Below are 22,048 nucleotides of genomic sequence, written 5' to 3'. Positions count from 1 at the left end.
AGCTCAAATGTCTGTTGGGAGAAGCAAAATGCTTTTTGTAGCAGATTAAGTTCTGAGTGCTCAAGAAAAATTCGAGTTCCCTAACCCTCTCTTTCTCTCTTTTTCTTTCTCCCTCTCTCTCTTTTCTGGTGTCAGGATGTTAAATAGAAAGGCGGAATGTGACTGAGGTTTTCCACTGCCAATCATTAAAGCCACTCTGATGTTCAGCAGGCTAGCACAGATTCCCTGCAGTTTCAAGGGAGCTGTGTGATCATGCCATTCTCCTGAAATGAGGTAGCTGAAGAGCAATCCTTGAGTTCTGTTTAATTGCCCAGTAGGCTAAGGTTTGCTAACTGTCAATGGATACCCAGAAAGGGTAGAACATTAAAGCTGCCAACCCAGGGAGTGAGGGGAATTTAAAACCAAGAGGGATGAATGCTATTGGGCATTCAAAGAAAAAAATCATTTCATTTAAATTAAAATGGTTCTTTCCCAAACATTTTGAAACCGAGCAGATGAATACAGGTCACGTTAGTTTAACAGAACTTGTTGGAACTGCCCTATATTTTATTCCTTTGGAAAATGAGGAATCAAAGGAGAAGAATAACATATGAACTGGGTGGGTAATGAAGGAAGGAACCTGAAAAAGGGGAGTGTGAAACAGAAATAGGAGACATAATACCAAGTTGTCTCCCCGTTAGTCTGCCCTACTTGGGGGCAGACTATCTTTTGCCTCTTTTTGTATCCCTCATGCTTATTATGATGCTTGTCACAGAATAGGCCCTTAATAAATGCTTGTTGAATTGAATTATTTTAGATGAAACTGGCTGCTGCAAACTCCTGCATTGGTCCCTTATGCCATGATGGAATTTTTCAACATTTATTTTTTTTTTTTAATCGCATATGTTTTTCTATGTTTCCCCCCTCTTCAGTAGGGTGTATTCCAACCTATATCTAGACCCTAAGAGTGAGTCATTCACATTCAAGGGAAAAACCCAGAGCAGTCTAAGCTCCTTTAATAGCAAGGAGAATCAGTCAACCCAAACTGAAATACAGGAAATGTGATTATGAAACAGACCTGGTACAATTACAATGGACAGTGAACCCCCAGTGTAAGTGGGGGTTGGAGGTAATCCTTTAATCAACAAAAAACTAGCCTTAATTAAGGCTCTGACAGGTACTGTGCTGGGTGCTAGGGATTCAAAGAAAGGTAAAAACGTACTCCCTGACACAAAGGGATTCTCATTTTTATGGGGGAGATAATGTGTAATCAATTCTGCATACACTATATATGTATGTATGTGTATGTTAGTGTCAATGCTAGTTAATTTTAAGAGGAAGGCTTTAGAGGGTCAGAGGGGAAGGAGGACCTGGTAAGTCCTCTTGCTGATGGTGGGATTTGAATTGAGTCTTGAAAGAAGCCAAAAGGCCAAAGTGAGAAGAAAGAACCTACCGAGTAAAAATGGCTTTGCACACATGGACATTTTGTTAAGAGAAAAAGAACTTTGGTTATGCAAACTTGCTCATCACTTCCTATCGGCTACAGTCACGGTTGTGTGGTTCAGTGAGAAGAACGCTCATCTTTGGAGTCTGAGGACCTGGATTCAAATTCAGCCCCAGATTCTTGCTATCTAGATGACCTTGGGTAAACAAGTCATTTAATCACTCATCTAGAAAATGAAGGGGTAACACTGCATTGCCTCTGAGGTTCCTAGGATCCTAGGAGGCTTCTGGATTCCATCTGAGAAGTCGTTTAGTGATTTAGTATCCAAAGAAGCGGCTTTCATCCCAAAGCCGGCCTCACTCACCCTTTTGTTTCCACTTACCTCCTAGAAGTTCTTTTTTCTGAACCCTTTCCATTGATTATTTGCCAAAGCTCTGTCCTTTCCTGGAAGTTTGTCTCCCAGATGTCCTCTGAGGCCATTGATAAGACTGCTGCGCTGATTGGCAAGGCAGGGAACAGGTGGGGTAGGGGGTGCTGGGAAGTGGTACAGGTGGCTGGCACTGCCCTGGAGACAGAGCACAGCACCACTGTGCCTATTATTTTGGTTGGAAATGCGTAACAGAACCTTTCCCCAAAGTGGCAACAATAAACAAATTACACCACTTCCACCGTCAGCAATTTTAAATGCTAATTGTGGCTGTTTCCAGACAAACAGGTGGATTTTCTGCTAACAAGCCCATAATTCATCATTTAAAAAAAAAAAAAAACCTAAATCTTCGGAATTCTCTCTTCTCTTCTTAATTTTACACAATCCTTCCATTTCCTACAATGATAGGATTCATCAGCTTTTCTTTTCCTGTGTCCCTTGTTCTTGCAAACACTCTAGTCAGAAGCCCAAGGCTACAACTTTATCTTAAGGGCTCAGTATTGGGTTTGGTTGATTCTTGTTTGTTTTGCCCAAAGGAGTGAAAACCAAGTAGAGATCAACTTTGTGTTTATTTTCTCAGCTCTAACAAATCAAGATTTCTTAAAGTGACAACCATCAGAGCCTTTCCCCACCTATGCCAGCCCTCACCTGACAGCATCATTCATTATTCACTGTTTCTGAGCTACCTTGGTTATAATAACACTTGTTTTAAGTCATATCAAACTGGAAGCTTTAATTTCTAGAGTAAAAACTTCCATTAAATGAAGGCTCAAAGGAAGTTATCTGTCATAGCGCCAAACACAAAGTGGCAAACACACAGTAGGCTAGCTCTTTGTGATTTTTTTAAAAAAGGATTAAAAGAGGGCAGCTAGGTGGTGCAGAGGATAAAGCACCAGCCCTGGATTCAGGAGTACCTGAGTTCAAATCCAGCCTCAGGCACTTGACACTAGCCGTGTGACCCTGGGCAAGTCACTTAACCCCCAATGCCCCTCAAAAAAAAATAATAATACATTAAAAGGATTAAAATAGTGCCACTTGATTTATACTATGCCATTGGGTATTGGTGGGTTCTCCCACCAACGATGCAGAACCCACATCCATAAGACCACATATCCGGCGGCATATCACTTATTTAAATGTGACTTAGTCTACAGTCATTCATATATAAACACAAATGCATACACCTATACTTACATGTCCACAGTCTGAGAAGGAAGGAAGTAAAGAAGTAGTCATCTCAGGGAAGTCACTTGTCATTGCCCAGTGACCAAGGTCACCATTTATTTATATGAGTGTCTAAATCCAGTAGGAGGAAGAGAATTTTAGGAGTGTGACAGATGTGTTATAAGAGCTCAAGCAGCTGTTTTCTGTTGGGCTATTTGAAGGATGGAGAAAGAATCAACCTTGTCAAGATTTAACACTTATGCTACAAATATAATTTTGCTTTAAAATTCTCAATCATCTCATAAAAATTGATTGTTTTGAAGCCCGTCTTCCTTTGTGCAAACTATATATTTTCCTTCCGGCACAGGGAAACTAATGGCTTTATTAGACTTTTTAAAATGCAGAAGGTTCATTTATAGTAAATTGTTTGATACTTGAATATCTAATGAAGTGTCCCATTGTTTGCCTGAGGAGTGTTTTTCCCCAGGTGAAAATATATATTACTTTATATTGTCGTGATGATGAGATTGTTTACCCCACTTACTGATAACAGAAATTCATGTAGACCATTTAAATGTGTGAGTTCGCGATTGTGTCTCTAGGGCCCAAGCTGTGGCATATGGAAGCGTATGGAAGTTTACTTTTAATTTCCTTTTATGGCTGGCATGTTTCTCCAGGTTCACACAAAATAGAGCAGAAAGCTCAGGTCATGATCCTCACTGCCAGGTGTGCACACCGCAATCCTCTGTGAGGTTCAAAAATGGAAGGGAATCTGTTTCTGTAAACTTGCCAGGCAGAATAGGCTGCACATCGGTATCCCCTCCCCATGCTAAACTCTGGCTGGAGGTAATGGGTGCTTTGTGTACGTTAGGACTGTGAGGCTGGGAAGAGCTAAGCACGTCTGTTTTGCTGATGTGCAATCAGGTCTCGTAATAGTGCATGCTCAGATTTAATTAGTTCTCATCATATAATGGGATGCAGCAAGATTGGTATAATTAATAATAATAATAATGATAGCAATAAGACTTTGCCATCACATACGCAAGGAGCTCAAAGCGTCAAATTAAGCATTAGGATTGTTTTTAAAATATAATGAATTTTAAATTAATTTTTTGAAATGAATTTGGATTACAAATAGGATACTCTAAACTAGTTGAACACATGCCTCCTTTTCCTGCAAGAACTAACACGACAGCTTCCTGTTAAGAAGAGGCAGCCTGGGGGCAGCTAGATGGCGCAGTGGTTAAAGCACCGGCCCTGGATTCAGGAGTACCTGAGTTCAAATCCGGCCTCAGACACTTGACACTTACTAGCTGTGTGACCCTGAGCAAGTCACTTAACCCCAATTGCCTCACTAAAAAAAAAAAAAAGAAGAAGAGGCAGCCTGGTAGGAAGTGCTGAATCTAGAGCCAGAAGACTTGCTTGCAAATCTCCCTTCGGCTCCCTGGGTGTATGCATGACCTCTGCTTCTCTGGGTCTCAGTTCTTTTAGCTGTAAAATGAAGGCGCTGGACAGATCCATTTCTCAAATCCCTACCAGCTCTATGTCCTTTCAGCATTACCTACAGAGTAAAGTCCAAACTTCTTAGATTACTTAGCATCCAAAGTCATTGGAATTCACCCCACAATACAGCCCTAACCTACCTTTCTAGCTTTTTAATTACTATTTAATATGATTATTCTTGCTATATTATTAGTTATTTATTGTAGTCCTCTTCTCTATACTATCCTATAATTGACAGATGTGGTTTTGGAACAGCTAGGTGGCACACTGGAAAGAACACTGACCCTGAAGTTGGGAGGTCCTGAGTTCAAATCTTACCTCAAAAACTTACTAGCAAGGTCGCGGCTAGGTGGCACAGTGGTTAAAGCACCGGCCCTGGATTCAGGAGTACCTGAGTTCAAATCCGGCCTCAGACACTTGACATTTACTAGCTGTGTGACCCTGGGCAAGTCACTTAACCCCCTATTGCCTGCAAAAACAAAACAAAAAAAACCTTACTAGCTGTGTGATCCTGGGCAAGTCAGTCTCAATTGCCTATTGCATCCAGGCTATCAGCAGTCATCCTGATGTATATCTTGCTTCTGGACCCAGATGACTCTGGAGGAGAGAGTGAGGCTGGTGACTTTGCACAGCCCTCCCTCACTTCAATCCAATTCAGTGCAAGTCGTGACATCTATCATAGGCCTCTTTGAGAATGGAGGACAAACAACAACAACACTATCCTGTGTATGGCCTGGGTTGTAATTATTAGTTTGCATGTTTTCTCCCATGTTAGATTGCAAGCTCCCTGAAGGCAGGAACTGTCTTTTGCCTCTTTTTGTATCCCCAGCACTTAGCACAGTGTCTGGGACATAGTATTGACTACTCAATTGATTTTGTATACTACATTTTAATATCTCTTGTTGAATAATTTTGTATATGTTATGTCTCTCCCACCCCTACCCTCCCACTAAATAGTAGAGCTCCTTAAAGGGAAAGTATATTATTCCAGGTGTGGTAATTCCCTTCACAGGTGCCGATGGAGAACTTAACTGCATTTTATAGTCTTGGGGGGGGGGGGCAGATAGGTGGAGCAGTGGATAAAGCACCGGCCCTGGATTAAGGAGGACCTGAGTTCAAATCCTGCCTCTGACACTTGACACTTACTAGCTGTGTGACCCTGGGCAAGTCACTTAACCCCCATTGCCTGGAAAAAAACAAACAAAACCAAAAACAAACAAACAAAAAATGCTACATTGTACATCGAGAATTCAGAAAACTAGAGATCTCTTGAGTGACCTGAAATTAAAGTATTCAGTGAAGAGCTCAGATCTCAAGGGAAGGAAGGTAGCTAGTTGTATTCGGGATTAATATAGCCACAATAGTTGTGATGAGTATTTACTCTTTCTTATTTGTTTTCTCATTGTTCACATATAATAATGAATATATTTCTTCTAATCAGTGGATATTGTTATGTAAATTTCACAGCAATTAACTATATCTTCTAAGCAAGACATTTTAATTCTCATTTATGTAATTTTGTTTGAATCTTATTGTTGTGGCCAAACAAAAAGGAGCCTTATAAGCCTAAGACTAAAAACTCTCTCCTATACTCTCAATGATGGATTTGACAGTAATGACCTAATATGGTACCAGAATGCTTAGTCATTCTACCATTCAGGAGCAGGTTGTCCTATACCCTATTTGCTATAGATTTGTCTTTCAATTAACAGATATTTATTTTCTCTCCTTTCTACACTCACACCCTGACTGGAAAAAAAAAATCCAGTTGACAAATGTGTCTAGTCAAGGAAAACAAATTCCCCCACATTGACCATGTCCAAAAAATATGTTTCATTCCACACATTGAGCCCATCACTTCTTGGTCTGGACATGAGTAACATTCTTCATTGTCAGTACTCTGGAATCATGGTAGATCATTTATTTGCTATGTGTTATCTGCAATATGGAGATGGTGGTTAATCACTACATTTTGTAGCTCTTTCTGACAGGCTAAAGTGGTGGAGCTTTTTGGTTGGGGATCCATAAGAAGTTCATTGAATTACCTTAACTAGTTTACCAGCAGTATTTTTTTCCTTCAAAACCCAAGCCATGTGTTTAAAAAAAAAAAACACACCACCAAGACTCAAAACCCCCCCAAAAAAACACCAAACCCCATCCTTTTCCCTTTTGTATTCCAGTCCATGTGTATTCAATTCTGTGGGAAATTCAAGCCACGTGTTTCTGATTCATTTACACTTAACCCCTCACAAGGTTCTGTTCTAACAACTTTTACCTGTCTAAAAAATCTTATCAGTCTTTTTAGTAACTCCTTCAATGGGGCTGAGGAAAGGGAGGATTGGAGGGTGATGGTTTTGTGGCAGGGAGAGTTCATGTTTTGTCAGAAGTCAAGGAACTTAACCTCTAAAAGGTTGTACCTGGGTTTAATATTCTGAATTAGCAAGGTGAGTGTGGGCTCTAAAGAAGTAGATACCTACATAAAGTATCTTAGAAAGTCAGACCTCAGCAATATGATGTGATGGGATGATGCAATAGGATACTGCATAGTGCAGTAAGCATACGTACAGAAGCGACACAGAAAATAACAGTGGCAAAATGTTTTTTTACATATACATATCCTGTTCCACTCCTTTTATTCAGCAAATGGTGCCAGTGAAGCTTGCCACAGTAATGGCCTCCACAGAGTCAGTGCTAAATGATAGAGGATATGTTTAATGGTGTAAACAGAGAGATAGAAGGATAGATTTTTCCCATGAGGCAGAAAGGGAATTTTTAGATTGGGGGTGGGAGGAACCCTGAAGACCAATATCAAATGTCTTAAATAGAAGTATGTAAATTTGCACTGAATTAGAATTGTCAAAGTTTTTTGTGTTTTTTTTTCCCCATGGAAAAGCTAGTTGTTCTAGTTCTAGGGTATAGAATCATATTTTCCATATGACAGCTTTGATTTTTTTTTTACTTTTTTGATGAATAAATATTCATGAGAAGTGTGTGTGTGTATATATATATATATATATATATATATATATATATATATACATTGTGACTAAAATGAATGCTATCCAGTGTTTACTTTGGGGAAGAAAAATAAGCAAGTTTATTTTGTTTCTGTTTACGCTTCTATTTCCAAATTCAACTGGTTTGTTTAAATAAGGACTCTTTCCTTGATTATAGCTGCCAGTGATTTTTGGTAAATGAAAGTTGGACTTGAGTTCCCACCAGTCTTGAATATTATATGAGGGAGCCACAAAATGTATGCACTTGTAATAACTACTCTAAATAAGGCTAAAGGTTTCACTTAAACAAAATTACAATTAGTCTTAATAATTCCTAGGCTAAAATGAAACACAGATCATGATTTTCGCAATTCTTTTCCCCTTCTTGTGGTTGTTTGTTGGGCTATGGTTAGCCACAGCCATAAAAGAATGACTAAATGCTAACTAGTGTTCTTAAAAAAAAAAATCAACTTCTAATCTTGCATGACTTAAGCAGCCAACTGGTAAGCTCATTCAGTTAAAGCAATGGTACCAGTGTGGCTATTCTTAGAAACTAACTTTAGTGGAGTGATGAAAGGAACCTTTGTGGTGTGACTGTGAGCTATACTTCTCATCCTAGGCTAGTCGTCTCAAAAATGTACTTCATTGTTCACAAGAGAGACTCTATGGATAAATAGATAAATCACTTTTCCACTCTGAGACTCCATTTCCTTATCTGTAAAAAGTAAGAAGGGGAAGCTATTGATTGGGGGGAAATTTTTTCATCAAACATTTCTGTTAGGTGCCTAATATCCAAGATACATTGGTAATTGACACAAATATATAAGAATAAAAGCTATTCCTCAATGGATCAGTAGGGAAAACAATATTAAAAAAAAGAATTGTTGGGGCAGCTAGGTGGCACAGTGGATAGAGAACCGGCCCTGGAGTCAGGAGTACCTGAGTTCAAATATGGCCTCAGACACTTAATACTTACTAGCTGTGTGACCCTGGGCAAGTCACTTAACCTCAATTGCCTCACTTAAAAAAAAAAAAAAGAATTGTCAACCACTGTTATTGAAAATCACTAATAATAAGAGAAAGGAAAATCAAAATAGTTCTGAGTTTCATCTAACAACTAACAAATGGGAACCCCCACCACCACCCCAAAAGGACAAAAGACAAAAATAGGCAACATCAGAGGAGCCGCAGGAAGACATACACAGTAATATATCCTTGGTGGAGCTGTGAATGGGTCCGATCATTCTAGAAAGCAATTTGAAATTACATTACACACAATTAACACGTCCACTGTCTTTGATTCAAAGATCTCACTGCTAGACACAGATCCCCAATCAATCAATTATTTAAATCAACAATTTATTAAGCCACCTATGTTAGGTACCAAGCACAATGTTAAACATTGGGAACATTGGAGATGAAAGTGAAACAATAGCTGTCCTCAAGATCAAATCAATACAAGGTACTTTAGGACAGTGAGTGTACTAGCAGTTTGGGGGATTCAGGAAAGGAGTAGTGTAGAAGGTGGCAATTGAGCCAAGTGCTAAAAGATACCAAGAATACCAAGTTGAAGGTGAGGGAAAAAAAATGCATTACAGGAATGGGAGAAATCTAGGGGAAAGTCTTAGACAAAGAAAATGTAACATCATATTTGCAATAAAGCAAGGAGGCCAAATGGGTAGATCATAGATTTATTTACCCATGTAAGGAAACTAGAAAGGCAGCAAAGACATATATTTAGACGTGTTTCACATACCAAAAATAGGAGTCTGTACTTGATCCTAGAGGTGATAAAGAGCCTCTGGAGTTTGAGCGGGGTGGGGGTGGCAAAGTCATACCTAGACTTTTGTGAAATCATTCCCCGGGCTTGGTGAAAAATGGATTAGAGTGATTCCAAACAAGAGGCAATTATCATTGTTCCTGTGAGAGGTAATGAGGGCCCTATCTAGGATGGTGGCTCTGAGAGGGGTGAAGAGGGGATGCCTGAAAGAGATATCATGTAGAAGGAGGTCAAAGATAGAAAGATCTCCTATATACCAAAATATTCCCAGAAGCATATAAATGACAAAAATCACTATTTCCTTCAGTGACTTCCCCTTGCCCCAGAAATTTAGCAAGCATTTACTGGAAGGAAGGAAGGAAGGAAGGAAGGAAGGAAGGAAGGAAGGAAGGAAGGAAGGAAGGAAGGAAGGAAGGAAGGAAGGAAGGAAGGAAGGAAGGAAGGAAGGGAGGGAGGAAGGGAGGAAGGGAGGGAGGGTGGGTGGGTCTGTCCCTCAAGAAACCTACATAGGTTTCTACATAGGGAGAGTACAAATAAAAGGGAACTGAAAATAGAGAGTGAAGCATGTCTGGTCAGGTCATTTCCTCAAAATGGAGGTTCAGGGAAGAACTCACCAATGGAAGAAGAGGAGCATGGGAGTGGAAGAAGGCAGATGAAGCATGGCAGCAAAGTCCTGAAAATGAATTAAAATTACATCTTTATTTTCATGAACCTCTAACTCGGATTTATCATTTCCTTCCCTCCGATAATTATCTGAAAAGCTTCATTATCAGAAATGTGTTCTTGCTCTATCTAACCTCAATCCCTTATGCCCATTTTCTTTTCTCTTGTCCCCAATGGAGATGGAAGACAGATGGCTGCATCAGTGCAGCTGTCAAAATTGTCCTCTCCACCCATCATTTTGATCGTGCATATGCCTCCTTAGGGGCTTATAGAAACTTTTCATCAAACTACAGAATGGGCCCAAGATTCTCATTAACTGCCTTCAAGACCGGCACCATTGGGCTTCATACCATTTCACTTCCCTTATCTACCCCTAGTTCCTATTCATCTCTTCCAACCTGGTTTGCTGAATATCCCTCTCAAGTTCCACCCTGTTGTTTTGTTTGTTTGTTTGTTTTTTTAACATATTTAATGGACCCCTTATCTATCAGAGTTTCCCCTTCTCACCAAATAGCTTCTTTTTTAATTCCTTTTGTCAACTCATAGGATTTAAAGATGGGAGGGATCTTAGAGAGAGATCATCTCTTAATCTATGATCCCTCCTTCTCAAGGAGTCTGTGGATAGATTTCAGGTGGTCCCTGAACTTGGATATGGAAAAAAAAAACTGCATCTTTATTTTCATTAGTGTCTAATAGAAATTTATCACTTCATTGAATTATGAATTAAAAAAGCAAACATCATTCTGAAGAGTCCATAGACTTCATCCTACTGCCAAAAGGCTTTTGGGGCACACAAAAAAGTTAAGAGCCCTTTATCTAGTCCAGTCACCTCATTTTTAGGTGAACTTCCAAAGGGATTTTCCTAAAGCATTGATTTAATCATGTCATCGTTCCTCCTCTCCAACTCCCAAATCAGTGAAGTCCCGTATTTTCCTGTTGTCTTCAGGACAAAATATAAAATTTTCTGTTTAGGATTTGAAGCCCTTACTACTTTTTCTGTCTTCACACACTTCCCACCCCTCCACATACTCTAACTATAAGACAACTTTTACGTTCTTGCTGTTCCCTGCCCAGGACACTGTCACCCACTTTGTGCCTCTTTACCCACTATTTCCCATGCCAGGAAAATATTTCCCTTCCATCTCTGCCTCCTGGCTTTTCTCAAATCCCACTTTCTGTAGGAGGCCTTTCCTGGACTCCCCCCATTGCTAGGACCTTCCCTGTGAGATCACCTCCCATTTATACTGCAAATAACTTGTAAGTGCCATTTTTCATATGTTGTCTGCCCCATTCAAATGTGAGCTCCTTGCGGGCAGGGACCATGTTTTTGCTTTTCTTAGTACCTCAGTGCCTGGCAGATAGTAAGTAGTTGATAAATGCTTGTTGAATGACTGAACCTCATTTTAAAATAATTTTGCCCTACTTTGCCTTCTCATGTAATTATCCTGTGATCATAGATTCACATCAAGGTTTAAAACCTAATCTTCAGGGCCCTGATAGGAGATATAAGAAACTGTTTCTGTTATATTAGATTCAACCTTTAAGTAATGAGAATGATTACATCAGTATGGATACTTCCTCCCTGGACATAGATATAACCCTTTCTAAGCCTGGTTTTCATTGTTCTATTTGGACAGGCAGAGACAGGAAGTTCATTCTCAGTAAAGAGAATACATTAAGCAAATGGAGAAGGATAGGAAGATATGGGGTGTGATCAAAAAATGGTATAGTTCAGTTTGCCTGGAATCCAAGACCGAGGTGTGTTATAACAACCACAACCACAACCTCAACAATAATAACAACAATAACTAGCATTTATATAGTGCTTTAAGGTCTGCACAGCCTTTTAAATGTATGAAATCTCACTTGATTCTCACAAATCTGTTAGAAATAAGGCTAGATAAACACATCAAGGACTTGGTGAATTGTAGTTTGAGAACCCATTAAGATTTTTTTTTTTGAGCAGGGATATGATATGATTAGAACTGGGCTTTAAAAAGATTAATTTGGCAGCAGTATAGAGAATGAGTTGTAACAGAGAGAGGTAGGGAGACCAGTTAGAAGACCCTTGTAACAGTCTAAGAAAAATGTAATGAGGGCTGGAACGAAGACAGTGTCCGCAGGAATGGAAAGAAAGGGACAAATTCTAGCTCTGGTGCTGATAAGCGTGAGACTCCACTTCCAGATGTTTACTGATTTGTCCCACAAAATTGAAAAAATAATTTATAGAAAGTGCTTAGGAATTATTGGGCATACATAGCACAGCTCTCTCCCAAATCATCCTTTTTCATTGTCCTCCTAATTCTTTTGATTACATCAGAAAAATAACCTTTAGTTAGTAGCCAATAATCTATTTTTTTTTTTTAGGCAATTGGGGTTAAGTGACTTGCCCAGGGTCACACAGCTAGTATGTGTTAAGTGTCTGAGCCCAGATTTGAACTCAGGTCCTCCTGAATCCAGGGCCAGTGCCCTATCCACTGTGCCACCTAGCTGCCCCCCAATAATCTATTTTTATATGCTGCAGCTTCAAGGCCAGATTAATTTAAGTGAGAAAGGTGCTTGTGATTTCTTTCTAATTTAAAATGTTTCTATACCTACTACTTTTACAATACAGTGTCCTTCAGAAGTGTCAGGGATAGCCTCTGCCCCTCCCAGAGTCTCATCTACAGAATGAGTACAAGTAAAGGAAAGATTAAAATGATGTGAATTAGGCCAGATTGGCAAAGAAATGGACTTCTAAAATCCTAACCACTCTACATGAAATATCCAACCTCAACTTATCCTAAATTGATATTGCAAGGGCTTGAGGACAGATAAATTTGGCAACCTGTAAGTAAAGTAAGTTCTTGTGGGGGGAGGGGTGGGAGACAAGTTTCAAAGGTGACCAGGCCAAAACCTTGAAATTTCAGGGAGTGAATTGGAAGGTGGAAATGTAGTGATTAGCAATATAGATTCAGGAGGATACCAATTGGAGGGGGGTGGGGGCAGGGCAATGAGCATTAAGTGACTTGCCCAGTGTCACACAGCTTAGGTGTCAAGTGTCTGAAGCCAGATTTGAACTCAGCCCCTCCTGAATCCAGGGCTTATGCTTTATCGACTGAGCCACCTAGCTGCCCCCAGGAGGATACCATTTTAAGAGCTCTGCATTTTTAAATGGGCAAATTATCCTACCCCAGCAATGTCCTGAAACTTCCAGGTAATTTTAAAACATATTCCGTTCCATGGATTGTTCTGGTTTGATCCAATATGGGGAATAGATTGCTATTATTACCAATAATTAGGATAACAATAGCATCAGTAATTACCATGAAAGGATTTTGTATGGTACAATTAGTACACCCAAACAATTGACAAATTCTTGGATTAAAGCAGAGAAATGGGAAGTTTAAGTGTTTAAAAGACAAATACAAACTGCATTTGAATGATATTACTAAACATCATGTTTTATATGCACAGATTGGCAAAACATCAGGACACAGCTGTTGATTATAGATGTTCTTTTCAGTTATTGCTATGGAGCCAATGAATCCAGTGGAGGGGAAGGCATGTCAGGATGAATCAGAACAAAGCCCATCATTCCCTTGGTTACTTACAAAGCTGTCAGGTCTGGCCTGGAGATTTTCTTGCCCCCTCAATGTCTGAAGAAGCATTTGACCAAACCAAACACACAGACACAATACCCAGGTTTTAGAATTTGTCACTGGAATATTTGTGTTCTCTAATCCACAGTACTTGCCCAGACTGGAAGAGTTGAGAATGGATAATGCATGTTAAATGTATTGTTAGCTTTTGGGGATTTAAAAGGGAAAAAAAAAATCCAATCAACATGCAACCTGTTATGGGGGCTGCATTTGGACCAGAAGCTCTTTTTAAAATTAGAGTTCATTATGACATGCTTTATACTATCATAATTCATGAGGAAAGATCCCATTTTAACTCAAAATATGTGGCAAGGGAGTAATTTACTAGGGTTTTATACCAAGCACAAAAATTCTACTAAATAACTATTTCTAAAACTCAGTATGTGATACATCATATTTTAAATTATTAACATATCTGTGAGAGAAGCTTCTTCATCAAATATTTAAGCCACACATCACAAAACTCTGCTTCCAAAGCTAATACCAAGGATAGGAGAAGAAATCTTAAAAGATATGTTTTCACAACATTTGGACTTTTTAATTAAAAAAAAAAAATCGATCCATTAGCACAGTGACATGACCCCTGCTAGCCACAGCCCATGTTTCAACATAACAGTAAAGGAGCCCCAAGAGAGTGGTTGGGGTCAGAGGGCAGGCCCTTTTTAACATGACTTAGTAGCATAAGGGCTCATGGATATTTCAGTTAGTAACTTCTGGCACAAAAAGACAAACTTGTCTAAAAAAAAAAAATAGCCTGGGAGATATGGGGGAGTAAGTACAAACAAAATAAAAATGAAATGTTAAAAAAAAATTGTTCAAAATAACTGCTTTTCTATCCCATTTCTGCAATAGAAAAACTTTCAAATGCTCCCCCAACAAAGAATTCTTCATCGGGACTCATGAGCCCTAATGGATGCATTTATTATTTTTACCCAGAGTTAAATTCAGGAATTTTGTGCTAATGGAAAAACTGAAAAGGAAGAGAACACTAACCCCAGGAGGGACCAGAGAGGGCTTCACAAAAAAGGTAGACCCTGAACTGAGCTTCAGAGACACAGATTTTATGAGAGAAAGATGGGGAGGGAGCTCCATCCAAGCATGAGGCTGCTCATAGAGTAGTGCCCTACTTGGCTACTTTTGTAGTCTATCAATGCTCTACCACTGCCTTTGTCTACTTCTGTGATTGGGCTCAGGCCTTCAACCACTTGAGGGATTATTTACACAGTGCTTTGAGGTTTACAAAGCATTTTTCTATTTAAACCAGGTTATTGTTGTTGCTCAGTCATTTCAGTCTCGTTTAACTCTCCATGACCCCATTTTGGAGTTTTCTGGGCAAAGGTACTGAAGCAGTTTGCCATTTCCTTCTCCAACTCATTTTTACAGATGAGGAAACTGAGGCAAACAGGGTTAAGTGACTTGCCCAGGGTCATACAGCTAATAAGTGTCTGAGGCTAGATTTGAACTCATGAAGGTGAGTCATCCTAACTCCTGGTCCAGTATTCTATCCACTATACCACTTAGCTGCCCTTTTGAGCCAGATACCAGTAGGAAAAAAACCCCAAACATTTTAGAGCTAAGAAGATGATCCTTGGAAAGTGGCTTAGTGATTTACCCAAAAGCCTAGTGGCTAATAATGGAAGAGGTAGACCTTGGTCTTGTTCAGTTGTAGCCAACTCTCCATGATCCCGTTTGGGATTTTCAATAGTAACCCCCAATGTGTTCAGGGAGAATATTTAGTGTTTGTGCTTACAGCAGGCACCATGACCAGATTTGGGTTTTTTTTTGGGGGGGGGGGGAGTTTTGGCAACAAGCTTTAGAGGAATTGCATTTTTGCTTTGATTTACAATATTCATTAGACCTGAACCAGCATTTTTTGTTTGTTTGTTTGTTTGGGGCTGGGAGGGGTGTTGTTTATTTGTTTAGTTTGACAATCTTGTCCTTTTCAGGAAGAATGAGGGAGCCTCAGGCTAATTCATACTTTGGCTTACAGTTGTTTAGACTATCATAGCTTTTCTCAATACAAGTAGGAATTCTAGGGTTTCTTTATTCCATCTGTCAGGGTCAAAATGAAATTTTATCATGAGACACAAGGAAAGAATTAACATTCATCAATACCTCTCAGAAAAAAAAAAGTCATCAGGAGTAGATATGTTTTTGAAAACACCAGACTTTCTGTCTACTTAAATTTCATTTTGTTTTCCGAGTCCTTTTCTTAATGGGGCTTCTGTTTTTCAAAGGCCAGTATTTTACAAGTGATAAGTAAAGTACCCTAATTTCCGCTTTATTCATATGAACTCTGAACGAGACGACTAGTTCCATTTTCTACTCTATATAACATTAAAATGCAGTGACCCAAGTTCCCTAAGAGTGTTGGATTTACTAAGAGTAGAGAAGGCTAGATTTTCACTGGGAAGATAATGAGACTCTTGGTTAAGGGTTTGGATGGTTGTATTTTTTAAAATTTTTATGTTTTTCATTTCCATTCCTGTTAGAACTCAGGTCTGCTTTCCCAAACTTGGATGGAAGAGGAGTTTTAACCCAGGGCTTCTTAAACTTTTTCCACTCATGGCCTCTTTTCAATTTCGAGAAATTTTTACAAGAACCCAAGTATATAGGTATACATAACCTTTTACCATTGCCAAATTTTTCATCAGCCCCACGTTCAGTTCGGTGACCCCATATGGGGTTTTAGCTTAAGAAGCTTTGCCTTATCATCATAGTGAGCATTTGAGACCCTAAGGCAACAGAACTGAATTTTGTTGCACTTATAGGCTATTTTCTTATTTATTTATTTGGTTGGTTGGTTGGTTTTTGGTGGGGCAATGAGGGTTAAGTGACTTGCCCAAGGTCACAGAGCTACTGTGTCAAGTGTCTGAGGCTGGATTTGAACTCAGGTCCTCCTGAATCCAGGGTCAGTGTGCCACCTAGTCGCCCCCTCACTGTTTTCTTCTTAGTGATCCTCTGGTTCATATATGTTTGCTCTCTACACTAGATTGCAAGCTCATTGCAGGCAGAGACCATGTCATCTACTCTTTTGGTATCCTTCAAATGACTGGTTCTAGCATTTTTTTTTTTTAATTGACCTAGCATTTCCATAGCACTTACTATGTCCCGGGCACTGTGCTAAGCACTTTACGGTTAGTATTTCTTTTGATTTCCTCAACAACCCTGAAAGGTATTATTATCTCCATTTTATTCCCATTTTATGGTTGAGGAAAATCAGGCAATAAGAGCTTAAGTGGGCTTAAGCCCAAGGTCACACAGCTAGTAAGTATCTGAGGCTGTATTTGAACACAGGTCTTCCTGACTCCAAATCTGGTACTCTATTCTCTGCACCAGCTAATTACCTCAGCATTTGAGTTGGAAGTGAACCAAAGAGATGCTCTAATCCACTTTGGAGATGAAAAAAATAAAAGATGTGGAGGTTCAGTCATTTTTCCATAGTTGCAAAAGTACCCAAATAAATAAGGGAGCTGGAATTCAAATTCATGTTCTCTCATTTTCTTTCTACTATCAGTAGATCTTGCTTCTAGTGCTAGTTACATGTAGGTTTTAAGTCATCTAATTTTTTTTTTTCGGGGCAATGAGAGTTAAGTGACTTGCCCAGGCTCACACAGCTAGTAATTGTCAAGTGTCTGAGGTCAAATTTGAACTCAGATCCTCCTGAATCCAGGGCTGGTGCTTTTTCTACTGTGCCACCTAGCAGCCCCCTCATCATCTAATTGTAATAAATTTTTCCACTTTTCTTAATTCCTAGGCGAGTGTTTTTATGCACAGAGTCGTGAGGTACTGCCAACATAAAATTTGATAACACTCTTTAAAAGGGTAACCCCTTTGGGCCTCATTTCTCATCCTTAAAATACAATTTGTCTAGGGATAATGGTCTTAGGAAATCCAGAGGATTCAAGAGAAGAGTAATTAAAAAATAAATTTTTTTTTTCTGGTGTGTGTGTATGTGTGTGTGTGTGAGAGAGAGAGAGAGAGAGAGAGAGAGAGAGAGAGAGAATGTGACCTATAATCCCAACTAGCAATAGAAAGGAAAAATGCATTTTAAATATATGTGAGCTAAGAATTAATTTTCAAGGGGGCAGCTAGGTGGCGCAGTGGATAAAGCACTGGCCTTGGATTAAGGAGGACCTGAGTTCAAATCCGGCCTCAGACACTTGACACTTACTAGCTATGTGACCCTGGGAAAGTCACTTAACCCCCATTGCCCTGAAAAATAATAATAATAATAATAATAATAATAATAATAATAATAATAATAATAACAACAAATAAAAAGTCAAAGAGAAAAGAATTGGGGTTTGTTTATCCTGGAGTGGCAGAAGCTAAAGGGCTACTTAGTTAGAGTCTTCATATGTGTAAACGGTTTTTTCAGAGTGTGCTTACTACATCAGATCAATATATCTCTGATCTGTTTAATGCAGTTACTTTTTCCGATGGTACAGACTGAAACTCTTTCACACCTTCTCATCCTATGTGTCTTGTCCTTCTCCTGTAATCCTCTTAAGATGGGCTACCCCATGTCCTGGGAACTTTCCTCCAAACTCTCTTGAAATTGTATGAATGCCAGTAGTCTGCAGACGGTCCATCAGTTATCCTTCATTCTTTCCCCATAACTAATTTTCCTCTCTTTCCAGACATACATCTCTATCACCACACTGTTTTTGCCTCTTTCAGTTCAATTTATAGGATCATTGATTTAGACCTGGAAGAGACCCTCGGGGTCATTTACTTCAATCCTTTCATTTTACAGATTAGGAAACTGAGATCCAGAAAAATGAAGGGACTTGCTTGAAGAAACAAAATTTCAAACCAAAATAATACAATTCTCAATCCGGTGCTGTTTCCATTATATCTGTTCTTCATTGAAAAAGTAATTGTTGGGGCAGCTAAGGTGGCACAGCATGGATAAAGCACCTGCCCTGGATTCAGGAGTTCCAATCTGACTCACACACTTGCCACTTACTAGCTGTGTGACCCCGGGCAAGTCACTTAACTCTCATTGCCCGACAAAAACAAAACAAAACAAACAAACAAACAAACAAACAAATGAAGAAAAAGTAATTGTGAGCCTACTTCTCCACTGCCCAATGGGTAACCTAAAACTTTAATTTTTTAGATGTGTTCGAATTTTGTGTTTTTCATCCATTATAGTCTTAACACAAGATTATTGATATTAAAGAGATCTGCCTTTGTTTCAGGACAAATTCAGTCATTAAAGGCATTGCACAGTTTCCTTAAGGCAATTTAGTCTTCATCCAATTCAGGATCCAGTGCATTGTACACCTTCATTGTCTATTCAAGATGTGTATATTGATTGTGCGTCAGAGTTGCTTTAATTTCCATTTCTCTAATCAATTTAGAGCATTTTTTTCATATGACTATAGATAACTTTTATTTGTCTGAAAACTCCTTGTTCATATTCTTTGACCATTTATCAATTGGGGAATGACTTATATTCTTATAAATCTGACTCATTTCTCTATGTCTTTGAGAATTGAGGCCTTTATCAGAGAACCTTGCTGTCATTTTTTCCCCTAGTTTCCTGCTAAGAAGAACTTTATATAGCATGAGAATGGGTTTCCAAGGGAAGACTGCATAGAGTCTCTTGAGAAGAGAGTAGTCATCTGTTCTACATCATTTACACATTCATTTGACTGAAAACAAGGGGTTGACCAGATGATCTGTCAGAATCTCTTCCAACTGTGATTTTGTGATTTCTGTGAATTAATTCAGTCTGCTTTAGTAAATGCTAGTGATTTTTATAAAACATATAAAATATATAGCATTTTCAAGACTGAATTTGAAACTACTCATATTTTTTAAGATTCCAACTAGAAGAGACACCAAATGTAGTGGTTTCAATGTTTTTTAAACTAACATCACTTCCAACTCAAAGTTTTTAAGTCATGCTAAATTAAATTATTTTCATCCAGTAAAAAGTAAAAAATTGTTTTCTGCCCTCCCAATAAATATCTTTCTAACAAGTCACTTAACCCCAATTGCCTTACCAAAAAAAAAAAAAAAAGAAAGAAAGAAAATACTGTGGTTCTCTATACTAGAGTTAGCTCCATCACTGTTTAACATTAGGTGAAATATCACACAATCTGGTTAACCAGAAAGCTTTTCCATTAGTCTTCCAAGGGTATTATTACAGTGGTAACATTGTTCTTACTTCTCCCTTCCTTCATTTTGAATGGCAACTGCCTGCTATTCTTTTAATAAGCCACTAATTTCCACTTTCATTCCTTCTTACAAATGATGCTATTATAGTTACTTGACATTTTTTAAAGTCTAATACATTGCAAAGGAGGGGATCCTCTTTGTTAAATTTGTTCACCTCCACTTAAGTTTTTATTGCTTTGAGCATCTTTTGGTTTTTCACAGTGGAACTCCATTGCTTGGGAGTCTTTGGATAACATTGAAGTACTACATAAGAAAATTATGTCCTTTCCTACTTATAGTCCTTTTTATATTGAGCTCTGACCTCTGATTCAGCTGAGCTCTCACCCTGCTGTACCTTTGTCTCACCCTATCATGTGAAAGCGAACACATTTTCTTTTTTTTCTCTTCCTTCCTATTGCACTAAAAACCATCACAAAGGAAAATGCCATCGAGATGTGGGATAATCAAGTTAGTTTTGCCCCTTCTGTGCTTCTCCAGATGGGGACAGGCACCAGAATCAAACCCTGAAAGGCCTTTCCCACTATTTTAGGATGAAGGTCATAGTGAGTTAATCACTCTACTGTCCCCTTATCCAGCTGGCCAATAACGTTATGTGATAAAAGGTCAGAGCTTACACCCTGCCTAGGAGTCTGGGTCGAGGGACCATTGTTCTCTTGCTTGCTTTTCCCATTGAAAAGTAATTGCTTTGAACCACCAAAAAAAAAAAAGGCAATTACAAAAGATTACACCTCTTAAAGGCAATTTCTGAATCTTGTTCAGTGGATGGACACTATCTATAAAATGAAGTGTAACTGAGCAGTTGCTTTCTTTGTTGTATCTAATTTCAACATGCTTAAATGTACCACTATTTTGGCAAAATCTTTTCATATGCCCAGCACCTGCAAGGGAAGCTGTCCTTTCTCTGTATTTGTCCTGCACAGATTACATAAAGAAGTAGCATTAAATTTAATTTTAATACCTGAGGACAAAAAGGATGAGTTTTCTAATTTCCAGAAGGCCTCTATCATATCAGATTTAGAAATTATCTAGTCTAAGACCCTCACTTTACAGATGAGGAAACTGAGAAGGGAAGGGAAGTGACTTGATGAAGTTGGTTTCCTTTATTCCAAATTAAGAACTTTTTCACGGCACTCTGAGATGAGAACTTCTGAATGACTTGCAGTTCCTCCTGATGGAGGAAAGAGACACAGCAATGAGGTCAGAAATCCATTCCTGTCTAAGGGATGGTGATTTCTTGGTTATTCAGGGAATCATTTTCTCCACATTAGTATATTTTTTGTATAACTGGAACTTTCCCCATGATGAATCATTTTTGATATAAATATTCTTATAATGCATTTGCCAGTTTCCTATGTAAATTGATATCCCAGGCTGGAATAGGAGAGTATTCCCTGCTGAAACCTGGATTTTCCTCCTTGAGGTTTTACTTATTCTCCATCAAGCCTGTGCCCCAGGGCAGTTGAGATAGAAAGCCATTTTTGCTTTTCCCTTCCTACAGACATCAGTTGTTGGTTCCATAGGGTATGCCAGGTTCACCAGATGTCAAGGACATTCCTCAGTTCATCTGAGGCAGAAGAAGAAGAAGGAGGAGGAGGAAGGAAGGAAGGAAGGAAGGAAGGAAGGAAGGAAGGAAGGAAGGAAGGAAGGAAGGAAGGAAGGAAGGAAGGAAGGAAGGAAGGAAGGAAGGAAGGAAGGAAGAGAAAGAAGGAAAGAAAGAAAGAAAAAAGGATTTTTCAAAAAGTAAAAAATGAAAAACAAGACACAGGGTACAGAATAGATAAGTTTGCAGAGTATGAAAAACTCTTGTCCTAAAATATGCAAAATCTGTAAGACCTGAGTTCAAATGCAAAAAGGCTCTCAGGCTCAGAGTCTCCACGTCTGCAAAATGGGGATAACAGACTCAATATTATACAGTGTTATTAGGAGGATCAAATGAGATTACAGATGTTAAAAGTTTTAAGCCAGAAGAAGAAGAAATAAGAATAACCTAAGAGGGCTAACTGGCCCCATCCAATCAAGCATTGACCCTGGCTTGGTCAGTCTCTCTAATGTGTTGTTGTTTGGTAAAGCAATGATCCTACGCCTCTTGCCATAATCCTCAGAAATGGCTCCTATGTGACTTTCCACTGACACCTAAAACTTACTTCCTATCTTTTCAAAATTGTTATACTTTATTTGTACACAATAGACAATTCCCCTCAGACACTCAAGGAAGACTTCCTACTAAGTATATTCTCCAATGAAAGCTCAAAACAACAT

The 22,048-nt window shown here is 38.9% G+C and overlaps 1 protein-coding gene across 12 annotated transcripts in view; it reads left to right on the top strand.

Annotated features, from left to right (window-relative positions):
• PARD3 (par-3 family cell polarity regulator) overlaps nucleotides 1-22,048 on the top strand; it is a 741,470-nt gene that overhangs the window by 664,187 nt on the left and 55,235 nt on the right. The gene's annotated exons all lie outside the window — the stretch shown is intronic.

This window comes from Dromiciops gliroides, chromosome 5 (assembly GCF_019393635.1).
Source record: "Dromiciops gliroides isolate mDroGli1 chromosome 5, mDroGli1.pri, whole genome shotgun sequence".
Classification (NCBI taxonomy): domain Eukaryota; kingdom Metazoa; phylum Chordata; class Mammalia; order Microbiotheria; family Microbiotheriidae; genus Dromiciops; species Dromiciops gliroides.
This window is presented reverse-complemented; position numbering and strand designations above follow the sequence as displayed.